Below are 15,200 nucleotides of genomic sequence, written 5' to 3' on the forward strand. Positions count from 1 at the left end.
TGCAGGCATGATAGAATTGCCTCCTTCTCCTATCCTGTATGATGTGTTTTTTTTCTGGAACTTTCATGAAGGTTTTTTGTGTGGCTCTGCTGACAATCATACATAACTGGTCTGTACGCATCACAAGCTTTGCTTCCACTTCCGGTCCGATGTGGTTTTGTTTTGAATTGTCCTTGACTATTCATGTTTAGTATGGTGCAGTTCATCCCAGTGGTGCAAGATCAGAGATCCTAAAGGTAAAGCAGCTGCAGGAGCAGGACTAAGTTATCCTAGAGCTCCTCCTGCACAGTGCACACTCGTAATGGAAGTAGTTGGGATTTGATTCTGATTTTGATCCCTTCATCTTGCTCAACAGTTCAGTGGTATGTTGTTTTTCTTGGCGAGTAGCTGAAAAGGTGTTTTGCTTCATTTTTAAAGTGTGGTGAGCTGAAGTGAACTTGCCTTTCCCTACAGAATAGGCTGGAAACTAATGACATATTATTTGGAGTTGAATAGCTGGACTTCGAAGTCCACTTGGAAACTGACCACCTTGATTTTCCAAGTCATACTGTGTAAACCTAAAAAAAATGATTCACTGGCCATGTCTGTTCTTCAATTTCCTTTCTACATCTGTTTCCACAGAGGATTGGTTCCTCTTGTGGGCTGTTCATGGTGCTTATTGATACAGTTGACAGCTGCCATATTACAACTTGACTCAAAACAGTTCTTAACCTTGCTGGCTATTTGTATAATCCTGTTACTGCAGCAGTGCTGTTACTTTCCATTCTTTGGTGTGATTTCCACAGCTTTCATGCTTGTGTGCCTGCCTGGGCTTTCCTTCCCCACCCCAAGACTCTTTTTTTTTTTCTCTTTTTCTTCTCTTTCTCTCCCCCCCCCCCCCCCCATCTGCTTCCACCTCTTAAACTAAAAGCTTGCTTGGCACCTTCTTTTGTGGTTACATAAATACTGTGGTGCCCACCTAACTGTGGTTCCCATTCTTATAAACTTTTTTAAAAAATTCCGAAGCACCACTTCATGTTTCCCATTCAGTGAAATTAGGACTTTGTTTTTATACATCAACTGTGAAATTTTTAGGTGTGTGTGTGTGTGTGTGGCTGGCCAGACCAGTATGTGATGCCCATTTCCTGGCTGCTGAATACTTAGTTAGGTCGCTTCAGGTCAATTAAGAGTCGGTCAAACTGCTAGGAATCTGGGCTTGCACAGTCTGACAGGGCAAAGATCACAGATTTCCACTTCAGAAAGAAATTTATAAACTAATTGGGTTTTCAGTGACAGTTGATACCTGTCATGGTTACCATGATGGAGAGTAATGTTAGGTTCCAGGATTTATTGAATTCAAGAGAGTTTGAATCTCTGTACCCAGAGAATTTAGCCTAAGCCTCTGGATTACTTGTCATGTGACATTGCCTTAACACCCCTGTCTCTTCACATAAGTGATGTTATACAAGTTCTTTAGCAATCTAGTTTTCCGTTTGCAGTCCTGGGATTTATTCATTGGATGCTGGCTGCTTTCCACTCTTTGTCCAATTTCTAACACTGCTTATTGTGAGGCTCAATTCTGAAATAAAGCTTCACTGACGACTCGGATATTCACCAGGGAGGTGATCCTTCAAGTATCTCCTGGCTCAGTTGATAGCATAGACACCACTGAGATTGGAAATATAGTGGATTCAAGTTCTCTACAGCCATGAAGGTATAATCTGAACTGTCATTGCTGCGCTAAAAGACTCTTGCAGTTTAAATAAAAGATAAAATGAAGAAGCTGTTTGCCAGTTTGGTTATGTAATAGATTCCTTCACATTCTTTTCTAAGATCAGAGTTCCAATGTTCTCGGTATTGTTTATGCCCTAAATAGACAATAGTGGATCCATGTTTTTTTCATTCATTTGAGGTATTGTGATGCATCAAACAGAATGCTGTGTAAATCACAAGTGACTATATTTACAGTTAAAGTGAGTTCGGTTTGGTTGTGTTTTAATTTAAAAAAAAACTTGTTGGTAAATTTAAGAAATATTCTCATCTCTCCTCAAATCTCTCTGCCTTTTTGATTTGTATTTGCACTAAAGAATATTTAACATACGTGTCACTCCTTTTTGTGACCTTGCTATGTCAGCTGCTTTTTGCTGCTATTTTCATGGGAAATTTGCATAACCAAGATAAGCACCCTTCTCATGCCTAACAGTAAGGACAGGCTTGCATCAAAATCAGTCCATAGCTCACTTCAAGGGATGTAAAGCAGAATTTTTAAATCTGTCACCTAAATTTAGCTCCCGAAATCTCAAGCAATATTGTTGAGTCACCTCCTCTGTGTTCACAATGAATTTCAGTTCTGTTCTGCTGAACTGTAGACCTTTTTTTGTATAACCTCTTGAGTCAGAATGTGCATGAACACCCCTGTGCCCTCTGACCCACTTCCAGCTGCCAGTCGGGTAATAACTCAATTTTTAAATGTATCAACCTTTGTTTTCAAATTTTTCCTGGCTTCACCACCTGCCTCCCTCCAGACTTTTTTAAAATCTCTCTTGCACATATGAATTTCTTTCAACAATGCCAATACCTCCTGCAATCCAGCCCTAAGATGCTCAACTCCTTTGAACTGATCTGCCCCTCTACATTTTGAAGATGATACTCTTAAAATTTAGCCCTTCACTCCTTTGGTAACCTGAACTGATATTTTTCATGTGACACCAGGATCAAATCTAGGTCTTTATTTGAATGTGATGCTATGAAGTAGTTATAAATTGCTTTGGACAGGATGTCATGTAGGCTATAATGTTATTTCTTTTAAAATAAGCAAGTAATTGCTGTTGCAAACTGTCTTCAATAAACAGCCTTTAATTAAATTTGTATACTTACTTGGCAATTAATCCCACATTAATGTGTTTCCAGTTGACTGAATCCTTTCCAGTTGCCTGATTGGATATGGCTTCTTTCTATTCCTGTCATCTTGTAGTGCACTAAATGCTCACCCGATTTCCCAATGGAAGGCCATCAACCTGAAATGTTAACTTTGTCTTAACACAGGTCTAGTAGCATCTGTGAAGTCCAGCTGTGGTAATAATAATAATAATAATAATAATAATAATAATGTACCCATCATAGGAAGTGTCTCAGATCTTGCTCTCCTGTAAGATGAAGCCACAGTCAGATGCTTATTAAATAAAGTGACTGTTCTCATTCCAACTGCTAAGTATTCTATAGCACAACAAAAGAATAAATTACTTCAGCTTTTTTGTTTGACTTTTAGCATCCTCAGTTGTAAATGTAACAGCAAAATAATAGGGGAAAGAAAATCTCAAAGCCTTGCCATGCTTACAATATGTTAGGGCAACTTTGTGCTTTGCTTGCTTCTGACTTACTGCTGATGTCCCTTCCTGAAGGTATTCTCATTGCAATGAATCAAATGCCGGGGACAATTTTAAGGACGATTACATTCCCCCAGGTTCACTTCACTTGATCACTTCCAACCATCAAGTTAGTCTCATAAGAAATAGGAGCAAGAGTAGTTCACGTGGGCCCACAGCAAGGTCCTGCCTGAATTGCCTCAAGCCTAACTCTCTGAAATTTCAAAACTCTACCTTCTCTATGTACTTTGATCTAACTTCCAAACGATCATGGTCTGTTGCATCTGTATTACTAAGGCCCATGGCAGTGATGCCCTTCTCTAACAAAGCTACACTAACTCACTTTTTTGATTCCTTTTGACTGTTCTTCTGAAACATCAAATACTCCTTGAATATTGAGTTACCAGTTTGGGTCATGCTGTAACCATGTCTTTGGAAAAACTATCATATCATACCCATTTATTCATTTTATACCATTAACCTTTTTTAATAAAAAATTGCTGTATGCATCCAGAACTTTAAGCTTAGACTTCTTACCATCACTGATCTGTCTAGAGCTAATTCCTGCTGCACTCCTGTCTGTGAATTTTTTTTACACCTTCTTGTTGCATGTTGATCTTTCACCCCTTCAGTACTGCGCAGCTTTTACACTCATTTCCTTTTTTGTTTGTCTTTTTGTGAGGCTCCCTTCAATGCCACCACCCCCCTCCCCCACAATTTCAAGTTTCATCTACGACCCAACACTGATCCCTGTATAGTTCGGATGAAGTCTGTCATCATGGAGAAGCGCAGCCTTTCTGTTGTACTGATGCAGAGTCCAAGGAAAATCCCTATTTTAACTTCATCTGATTCCAATACCAAAAAATCTTCCTGTTCTCTAATGCCTCTGGATAGTATATTCCTCTGTATAGTTTGTCTTTCAAGATGATGTCACTTTTTGGCTAGTTGTATAATCCAGAACGCATTCATATTATATCCTGGTCTTGAGCAGGACCAAGGTCAGCTCTAAGCCGCCTTTTTTTTGCCTCTATCCAACTTAAGTAACCTTACAACCAAGGCACTAACCAACTTAAGTAACCTTTTTCCAAGTCAGATGCCCAGCCCCATTTATCAGTTTAGTTCTTGTATCTTATTCTGGACCAGGATGCCCAAAACTGTACACCAGCCTGTCTGTGCAGGAAACCCTAGAGATGAAGTTAGTAGGATTATTTTAAAGGTATCAGTTTGCTGGCCAAAGACTCTAGTGCTTCTACAGAAAACGCACTGTCACAAGTCTGATGCTTTTGGATTTCTAAAGCAAATAATGTTAACGTCAACTTCTTTTCAGTTTTTAAATTTAAATGGAGCATTCATATCAAACATTTTGTTTCTTTGTGGCTTGACCTCTGCATTTGTGCTTGAGATTTAGTGATCTAATTTTGACTGGGGTGTTTGACATCACTAAGGTGGTAATTTAATTGGGCTTCCATAAACCACTTCCTGCCCTGCATACCACGATTGTTCTCTGTTCTCTGTTCACTTTCTCTAATATGTACAAAAGATGAAGAACAAACCAACTATATACAACACATGCTTCCTGAGCTGTCCTAAAGAGTATCAGTTAGTAACTTGCATTTCTTGTGTGATCCAGAAGCTTTTGCAGTCATGTTATGCAGACCATAATCCCACTAACACTTATCTATTAGATAAATGAAAAGCTTGATACACATTTTATTTATATATTGATATTTTTTGAACAGTAAACGTTGATCAGGGCTTCAGGAGAACCATCCTTTTCCAAGTTGCAACAATTCGTTGGCTACAATACACAAGCTTCATTTATAAAGCAGAACAAGGATTGAATCTGTGGCCTTTACTCTGATCTGTGAAATTGACCAGTGATCAAAGCTGACATTTAGATTGTTATCAATATTTGGGTTTTAAGTGTTGCTGTACTAACACACTAACCAAGATTACTGAAGGTGGGTTGAGGAGTCTAATCCATTTTAGTGTACGTTGCAGGAAATCGCTCACTTTAGCCTGTGCTCTTCTGTTTAGTATTTACATAGGTTTCTTTTTGTTTGAACTGTGGCCAAACATCAGGCAACACCAGTGCAGAAACTATATCGCTGAAGCTTATGGTTACTCCTCTCTGCCCCGTTGAGCTGCCTTGTATGCAATGTTTGCAGTCAGTCTGCAGCAGGAAGCCCTTGATCTGTCTTTGGGCATGAGGTTTGAGTGATTTGCTGAGTCAGCAGCTGGCCTGTACACTTGGGCTCAGAGTTGGACTTGGTCCCGGTATTGATCTGCCTTGACTTTGTAGTTTTGCCATGTCCAGCCAGAGCACAATAGATTCCGTGAGCCAAAAGGATCTGGGGCTACAACTGACATGAGCAGTAGATTCCATCTGGTACTAGGAGGCTGTGCCAGCATTCAACAAGCATTTATTACCTTGCTGAAAGAGAACAAGATCACTAGTATTGGATAATGAGAAGTAAAATATTGGTGGAGCCCCTGTGATGTACAAGAGATGCAAAATGATGTAATAGCTGGCTACTTTTTTGTTAAATGCCTCTCTAATATATATAGCTTGGATAATGAAATGAAAATTGAGACTTTTTTCCATTGACAGCTGTATTTTAAATGTTTTTTTCCTTCTGTCTAGATAGTTAGAGCAGAAAGTCAGCATTGTTACCCTCCACTACCTCAATTGCTTTTCACTTCAGTAACCATGCTGAATCTGTACACTAACTCAATGGTGATGCTACCTAACTTGACTATTCTCCAATATCCATATGTCAGCAAAGTTGTTAGAGTTGACCAGACATTAAATAAAAATTTCAATTTCAGTGGTGCTGTCTGATTTATAGTGGTACAAATTCCGATCTGTGTGCAGGACACTGGGAGCAAAGCCCTACCCTGTCAAAACAAATCCCCAGATACTGTATGTCTGGGCACAAGGACAGAAAGGAGTTATATTTAAGTGTGTAAAGTGCTATCTTTAACAGCTGAAGCTGAAGGTTTCTGCTGAAGCCAAGACTTGAATTGGCTATTCAAATTGTGGATGAAGTTTTGAACCTACAGCACTGTTATTGCGAATTCCTGTCTCTTAAACTGTCGGTATAAAATCTCTGGACATATATTTCTGTTAACTTCTACTCTGTACCAGTAAGCTTATTAATTCTTTGTGCTACTATCCCAATAATGTAAATGCTGATTGTACAATCTGTTTTGATGTGAAATCCCAGCATTAATCAGATTACCTCTCCACCTAAACTTTAACCAGGTCATTGTGACAAGGTGTTGAATAGTTAACTGCACATCCACAACCGTATGATTATTAATTTTGCTTCTGCACCTTTCTCCAGTAACTGCTGGCACTGAGGGACAGTGGCCTGCTGCATTGACTAATTCCTTACTGCTGCCAACATTAATCACATGCCCAGTGTTTCTTGCACGTTGCATGACTACATCAGGGATTTAGGATCAACTATTTGCTAAGAGACAAAGATAATTTACCTGGGATAATTTACCAGCTCTAAGAAAGAGATGCTAAACCAACATGATCTGTGCTAGGTCTGAGTGATACTGGCAGAACTGTTTCAAAGCTGCCTGAGAAATCAGAGGTCTTCAGTTTTGCTGATTGAATGTTGTCCAAAACAGTAATGTAAATCTTCAAACCTTAACCTGGAATTAGAAGTTTTGTATGTAGGATCAGTTAGGCTGCCTCTATGAAAGATACTAGTGAACCATAAACCAAAAATCAAAATGCTGAAATTGACTTACTTCAGACCCAAACAACCTAGCACTTGATAAGAAAATGTGCAAATGTTGCATTAGACAGATGAATAACATTTTTAAGAAAATTTGTAACTGAACAGGGGAATCCCACAACTCAGTGGAAAAGCAGAATGAGTTGTGAAGTAGTACGGTGAGGATCAGGACATGGTTAAAAATGTTGCAGCGATCTATACTGGCTTCATCATTTTGGACCCCCCCTTTAGCACTTTCAGATGAAATCACCTGACTAGGTATCTTCAATGTGTTGAGCTTTTTTAAAATGGGCAAGTTCAACTTTGAATGGTCTAGTCACTACTTTTTATCCCCACAACATGGATTTTTGCAAAAATAGAACACTTAATCGGAGTACATAGTTGAACTTTGAATTGACAACTTTTATGTTACTCATTTAATAGCATAACCACTGCCATATCCTGTGTAGGAACCCCTTGGGGGTGGTCCCTGAGAAATGCCCTTTAATTTTCCACTGACATGGAAACCTAATCGCAAAAACAAATGATGACCATCTTCTGCTTCCCTGCCTGGTTAATTCATCTGTGTGCCAATACTTCCACTGGAAACTGACTCCATGGTTATGGGGAGGTGTTGGATTTGAGAAGCTTATCCAACAAGGGGAAGCTGGATCTTCCTTTCATGTACAAGGCATGCAGTTTTGTTCTCCCTTCCCCAGAAAAGCAGGGCAGGACACCCAGTGCCAAATTTACAAGCCAATTAAATCTCCTCTTGTTTTGGCTTGAGTTCAGTGCGGTTTGTTCGTGTCCATCTGGAAATGCTTCAAGGAGTGTCCGAATAAAATATGTTTAAGAGAAATCCCTCAGAGCTGAATGCCTCCTTGCTTTTCTGATTTGCTTTGTCCTCCAATCTGGCAGACAGTGGAGTCCAGACAGCTAGTTTCCTCCTTGGTTTTTTTCTTGCTTGTTAAACCCAAATAAACCCCCACTCTGCACTCATTACTTTCCTACCATGGTGTTAAATCTCCTCCCCTTTTTTCTTTCACATACATTCTCCTGTGGCCCCGTTCTCTCCCCTTGTTTAAAACCGTTTTAACAATCCTAAGTAGGAGTAGGAAGAATTGCCGTGTTCTCGTACATTGGGAAAATATTTTACAAACCAGTGCTTGGGAGATGGAACTGGGGAGAGGGCAACATGAAAATCTAAGTTGGCAAACAGAGTTGGAGTTGGTTGTGGCTTTAGAGATTGATAGCATGTAGTATTTCAATTCTGGACCAGTACTGTTCAATGATCTTGGAATTCTGGGTGTACAGGAAGTGAGGTTAAAATTTGGCGATGATACCAAACAAGGTACAGAATTCATTAGATCTTTGAGATTATAGGGCAGTGATCCCTGAAGTGAAGTGTGGAATTCAGCATTCACAAGTGAGGTAATGTATCCTTGGATTAAAAATTGCCAACAGTAACTTTATTTGGAGAAATGCAATTCAGTGCTGTGGATAGGCAGTTTTGAAGGAACAGAATTACAAGCATTGAAAGCACAATATTAGATTAATGGATAGACAGATTTTGTTCAAAATTCAGTTTTTTTTTCTCTTTATTGCGGAGGTTTAAGTTTTTTTATTAAAAAAATACAATAGATCAATGAGCCTAAAGTGTCGAGACAGATTTAGGGCTTCAGCGAGAAATACAGTGCAAATTTGCTAAAATGTTGCCTGGTATGATAAAATACAAAGAGACAAATTTGGTATTTCCTCAATAAAACACTTTAGCAATATGATGGATAATTTCAAATATCCTAATAATTAAACCAGAGAAGCAGATTTAATTGAAAATTTACGGTTAGGGAGACAGATAAGCAGAAAAGGCTTCAAAAGTAGCAGAAATCTATCAGTCTAAAAATTCAGATTCTAGCTTAGTGAATTAAGGCTAGTTAGTCTGAGGGGTTTGTCAGGTTTGTAACTGGGGAATGTATTTCTACTTCAATTCTAGTTCCATTTAATTTCCTAATTATGCAGCCTTACCCCACCCCCACCGCCCCCGCCCCACCCTACCTGGCCGACTCTAATGACTAGAAGCACACACACACGTTTCACTGACATTATTCTCTTTTCCTCACCACAACCAACCAATGTTCAAAACTGCTTTCATCAATGACCACTCAATGAGGTCCTCAGGATCTTGCTACCATAGAACATAGGGCTGTACTGTGCTGTACAGTTCTTCAGCCCACGATATTGTGCTGAACTTTTAACCGAACCTAAGGCTTATCTAACCTGCACCCCTACCTTTTTTATGCTAGCATCCATATGCCATCTAATAGCAGCTTAAATGACCCGAATGAGGCCAACTCCACTACCCGCTGGCAATGCATTCCACACTGAGTGAAGAACCTACTACAACTGAGTAAAGAACCTACCTTTTTGACGTCACCCTGATAACTATCTCCAGTCGTCTCTTCGTGGATGTGTTTGTTTCCTGTCAGATCCCATCTCATGCACTTGCCACCGCTAAAATTAGGACTGACATTGAGCAACTCTGCCATGCTGTATTATCGATGTTAGCCCTTTGTGCAGCTTTTGTTAAGCACCTTTAATGTGCTAGACATGCAACTGTATCCAGTTAATGTATGACTGTTCTTGCTTGATTCTCATCCAGCCGTTGCTTTGGTTATCCTTCGTTTACAGACTTCGTTTCAACAATAAATATTGAGCGACCTGGATCAATGAATGCTGACTGTTATAATTCCTTTCTAACTCTTCTGGGCTGCTCGTCTGGCACCGCATAAAATTAAGTCTTGTATCATCTTCTCCAGATTCTTTCTGGATTGTACTTTAGATGTCAAGGAAAGACCTTTTTGTGGACTAGTAGTTCTCTTAGGTAGAATTGCAATGCAAGTGTCTGTACCTCCACCATTTAAACCAGGGAGTGGACACCAGTAACCCTGTGTGTACTGTGTGCTTTCTACCCACACATGTACCCCTCTGCATCAACAGTAACAGCTGTCACGCACTTTCATCTCCCTTAAATCTGCCCCTGCTTTTTCCAGGAAGGAAACAGCCCTCCATCTAGGTGCTGGGCTGCCTGATGTTCACCTTACGTGGAGAGCCTCTTGACTCTGACAGCACTGAGCAATTGACTTATAATATCCAAACCCCTTAACTGGGATTGGTTACTGCTTTTTGTCTTGGTGCTGGAACCCTGAGTAAAGGCTGACTCCCTTGACTTGACTGAGGACAGCTGATGACCATGCAAATTTCCAGGCTATGCCTACACTAAAAGGCATGGCAATAGAGGAGTCCGATGAACCTGGTATCAGTTGTTGAGGTCATAGTGCAAAAAAGCAAAACTAAACTGGCATGCTGTGGGCCTGCCTGAATGCTCGAAGTGAATAGCCTGAAGTTGAAGCTTAATTCAGTTCCATGAGCTGGGTGCATGTCCCTGGATGCTGTTGCCTTGCTACAACATTACATCTGATAGGTATTGTGCCCTGAGGTGAAGCATTGAAGTGCACAAATGTTCTGTATGTGGGTCAGAGAAATGCCATGAGGATTTTTAGATACGTTTGTTAACTACCAATGTTTGTATACTCGGGATGCATGTGGCGCTTGCTTGTGGAGCATGCCGTGAGGTGTTGGTGCCTGGTGCTCATCGTTTTTGAGATGCTTTTTGGAGCCAGTGGTGTGCTGAAGTTACCTAGTACTTGCTCTGATTCCCATGATCACAGATTCTCTGTGCCTATATTTCTTTGTGGAGGGTGTTTAGCCAGACAGCTGTATATTAAATGCAATTCTTGCTTTATTAATTAAAAAAAGTAGTTAACAGTAAAATTTCCCTTTTTTTTTGCAAGATGGACATCTTGCCACCAGTCGGCAGGAATCTTGACTCAGCCCCTGGGACTTCAAAAGGTGCCACAGTTTGTTCCTGCTGTTGAAGTAGGCCTTGCTGAACCCCTCATTCATTCTATTCTGTCACATTTCCTGCTATATCCTATGTGGTTAGGGACCCTGTGATAAGGTGTGAAATTGGATGAACACAGCAGGCCATGCAGCACCTTAGGAGCAGGAAAGCTGACGTCTCAGGCCTAGAAGCTTTCCTGCTCCTAAGATGCTGCGTGGCCTGCTGTGTTCATCCAATTTCACACCTTGTTAGGGACCCTGTAAGGTTAAACATCTTGAGTCTTGCAAAACTCAAAGTCCAACAGATGAAACCTTTTGATTGCTAAAAGAACTGACCAGCATATGTTTCTAAAGCTTGAGGACTTGAGGAGTTTCAATGTTTCCGATACAGGCAGTCCCCAGTTTGCACATGGGTCCTGTTTGAGTCCATTTTACAGGTGGTCACAATGCAGGATAGTGCAAAATAATAGTTTGTAAACATGAAATATTTGCATGTCAGAATTCAAAATTATCTCTAATCTTGGGCGCACATCACATTTGTAAGTCTGACATTTGCAGCTTGGGGACGGTGGATCATCTGTGGCCTCGTGTAGATTTTTTTTGAGAAATGTATGCTAGTGGCTAGATTTTTAAATGCATTTTCACTCGTCGGTTAATCATTAAATAAACATGGTTTGCTGCTGTACTTGTAGTGTCAGAGGATTTGAATATTGTTTCAAGCAAACTAAGTAGTTGCATGTTATAATGAAACTGGAAGTTCTGTAGCTTGGATGCTTAAAATTAATTTGCATGGAGGTGAAGTTGAGATTTGGAAGGCTGCACTCCAGTTATTGTGGCTTGGTCTCTTCTGAAAAAGCGTTTTTTTTTTCTCTTTCCACTTTAGTTGTGCTGCTCATTTTATTCAAGTAGTCTATTGGCAGAAGCTGCTGTATTCAATGAGACCTTTTTTACCTAATTGTCTGCTTTCTTACAGATCAAAAAGCTGGCAGGCTGACGTGGGCAGGAATTCATTTATAGGACGGACTTTCTGGCAACTGACCATTTAGCTGGTGAGTCTTGGCTTTTCCCCCTCCATTTTGATACATTTTCCATTTAGAGCGTCTTTGTAAAAGACACTATAGAAATACACATCTTCCCATTTTATTCTGCCATTCTGATCTCATTCTCCTGCATTGCATAAAGCTGTTGTTCTTCCAATTGCTTAGTTGAAATGGCTCAACGTGCGCGCCCTCTCGCGCATTCCTTTCTTCTCTGATCTACAGGGCTTCAAAATTTAAAGCTCATCCACGTGATTACTTCGGCTTGTCTTCTGTGGACCTTCAATGTTTCCTAATTTGTGTAATGATAATGTATCACTCTTAAGTACGTTTTGGTCAAAATTGCATGATCCTCACTTGTAAATAAACACAAGCCTTTGTGCTAATCAATAATATTGAGCTGCCACCTTCTGTGGGTATGAATTAGCTTGCTTTGCCTACTCTGAACAAATGGAAGTTGGGCCACTCACTGAAAGATGTTAAGAGCTTGCTGTGCCCTAGATTCTATTTTTAGCCCAGATTTATTCAACAAAACTTTTTGTAAAGTCTGCACTAGCAAATAATTACATATTTTCTGTGCAGCAGCATTGTATAATTGCAATAAACTTTGTTCTCCAGCTCTCTAGCATTTGTATTTCTCAAATAAACAATTTCTTGCAGAATGTCTGTCTTTTTATTTAAATGCCAGTCACTTTTTTGCTGTTCGGAAAGTGCATTCTTTGAAGACAGCTCATCATAACAGGAGATTTTGGGTTTTAAATTGCCCCAATATGTTAAGAACTTCAGATTTGCTTATTTTTCTTGCACTTCTATGCATTAATGAGGGCAATTATCAGTGAATCATAGAATCCCGACAGTGTGGAAGCAAGCCATTTGGCCCATTGTATCGGCCCTCTGAACAGCGTCCCATCCAGACTACACCCCACCCTATCCCTGCATTTTCTCTTGTTAACCCACCTAGCCTCCACATTCCTGGACAGCATGGGCCATTTTGTGTCCCATCCACCTGAGTGGCACATCTTCGAACTGTGGGAGGAAACCCACGCAGATGTGTTGAGAATGTATAAACCACAGTTGCCCAAGGGTTGAATCGAATCCAGGTCCTTGGTGCTCTGAGGCGGCAGTGCTAACCACTCGGTTACCATGTCACCCAAGTGAAACTGCCAGCACTTTTCTTTGCATGTAATAGCTAGACTAAAGGTAATGGTGTCAGTCTAGTCATGAGTTCTGGTGGCCTTTCTTTGCCATCTGATGCTGGGAAGTAACTGGGTAATTGAGGTCTTATCTCCCCTCAGCCCTCTTGTGCCTGCATTAATGTACCTCCAAACTACTTGCTTTTGTTTTTGACTAACCAGCAGTTTTCCCTGACCTTTGCTTTCCAGCAAAAGGAATACAAAGATTTTGCTTTTATAACAATCTTTGCACTTGTGGTTTTTGCTCGTGATAGGGGCCAAAATCACTTCTGATTGATCTGGTATGCTAAATGGACTTTACCAGAATGTTGCTTCTTAACTGCTGACCTAGTTATGTGTTCAGTTACGTTATAAATTTTGGTCAATCACTCTCTTCATTTTATTGCTAAACAGTCCACCAGTCACTGGGTGTTCTTAGGATTGCAGTTGGGATCTATGTTTCTAGTCCTCTACCTCTTTTTTGTTTCTAAATATGTTTGCATTGAATTTTCCATCAATCCAGTAGGCAATCTTGGTCTCTAACATTAAAAACCATTTTCTGTGACTTCTCTCATCAGAGAAGGCACAAGCAATCTTGTTAACTTTTCATGTTTCCTCATGCCACTGCTGACACATTTTGGGTTTTTACCTGCTGGATACAATGGCTAACCACCTTTTTATATTACCACTACCAGTTGCTTTTATGTTTCAAGGTTCCTGCGGTGATTCTGTATTTATCATGTTAGCTCTGCTGGCAGTCTCCCTTTCCAAGTTCCTCCAATTTTTTTTTTTTTTTTGGTTTTTGGAACTTTGATTTGGAAACTTAAGCTGCTTGTGGGAGTTTGGAGGCTGTGTGCAGCAAGGTAGGGGTTAGGAAGAGGGAGCAGCTGCCTGGGGTGGGGGGGGGGGTTTGGGGGAGGGAAAAGCATGGCTTCATTTGGGAAGGTGGAATAGGAGGAGCAGTGGTTTCACGTGGATAGTGGAAAGAGCTAGTTGCAGGGTTGGCTGGCATTTGGTGAGTGAGCGAGACGGAGCGTAGGTTCAGCTAACTACAGATTGGCAATATTTGAAACCACTGAAGTAATGAATTCATTGACACCATGTTCTGGGCAGAGATAATGGGAACTGCAGATGCTGGAGAATCCGAGCTAACACGGTGTGGAGCTGGATGAACGCAGCAGGCCAAGCAGCATCTTAGGAGCGCAAAAGCTGCTGTTTTGGGCCTGAAATGTCAGCTTCTGTGCTCCTAAGATGCTGCTTGACCTGCTGTGTTCATCCAGCTCCACACTGTGTTATCCTCCATTCTAGGCAATTTGCCTTGTCCCACTGACTAATTTGATTATATCTCCCAGACATTTGTTTGTCTTTTCAGCTCTAGTGTTGAAGTCACCAAAATTCGTCCATCTATTACTCTTTTTTTTTGGGATTCAGGCTAGGGTCTTCCTGAGACTGGAGTAAGATTCCTTGTTAGACTCCTCTTTAGCATCCAGTTTTAGGGTGTACTGAACTGTACAGCACTGTTTCTAAGCAGAGTAAGCGGAACAGGCGTGGTGCATTTGCTTATCCCACAAAAGGGAATCTCTGAGGTGGCAAACTAGTGTTTTTAAAAAGAATAAACAAAGCCAACCCATAGAGATATCATTCATCTGATTTTACCTTTCAAAAAGGTGCAACTGCCACCTTATTCCTTGTGTTGCCCACTGCATCTTTGCTTGGACATTTTGATATCACAACTCTAAGATCTCTGGCAATGGCAGTAGTATGCCAATTGCGTCTGTCACCATTGTTTGTTTGGTGTGTTGTTTTTTTCCTCATGTTCCAAAATTTAGTTTAAGGGGTGGAAGATGCCTGTGTGAAAATTATTTTAATGTGGGGTGACTGTTGCACATCAAATAATGTGCAGGCTTAACAGAACAAGGCCTTGGTCCCCTGGCAAGGATGTCCAAGATAATTGCAAATCAGACTTCACTACAGAAAGTGTTGATAACTATATCATTGGGCTACCCAGGCAGCTGC

At 40.5% G+C, this 15,200-nt stretch overlaps 1 protein-coding gene across 2 annotated transcripts in view; it reads left to right on the top strand.

The window, feature by feature from the left end:
- Positions 1–15,200, top strand: part of hdlbpa (high density lipoprotein binding protein a) — an 83,065-nt gene that overhangs the window by 7,572 nt on the left and 60,293 nt on the right. For both annotated transcript variants that reach the window (XM_048541810.2, XM_048541811.2), the window contains exon 2: positions 11,949–12,024. The gene's annotated coding sequence lies outside the window, so the exon portion shown is untranslated. The remainder of the gene's footprint in view (positions 1–11,948; positions 12,025–15,200) is intronic.

The sequence above is a fragment of the Stegostoma tigrinum genome, chromosome 14 (genome assembly GCF_030684315.1).
Source record: "Stegostoma tigrinum isolate sSteTig4 chromosome 14, sSteTig4.hap1, whole genome shotgun sequence".
Taxonomy (NCBI): domain Eukaryota; kingdom Metazoa; phylum Chordata; class Chondrichthyes; order Orectolobiformes; family Stegostomatidae; genus Stegostoma; species Stegostoma tigrinum.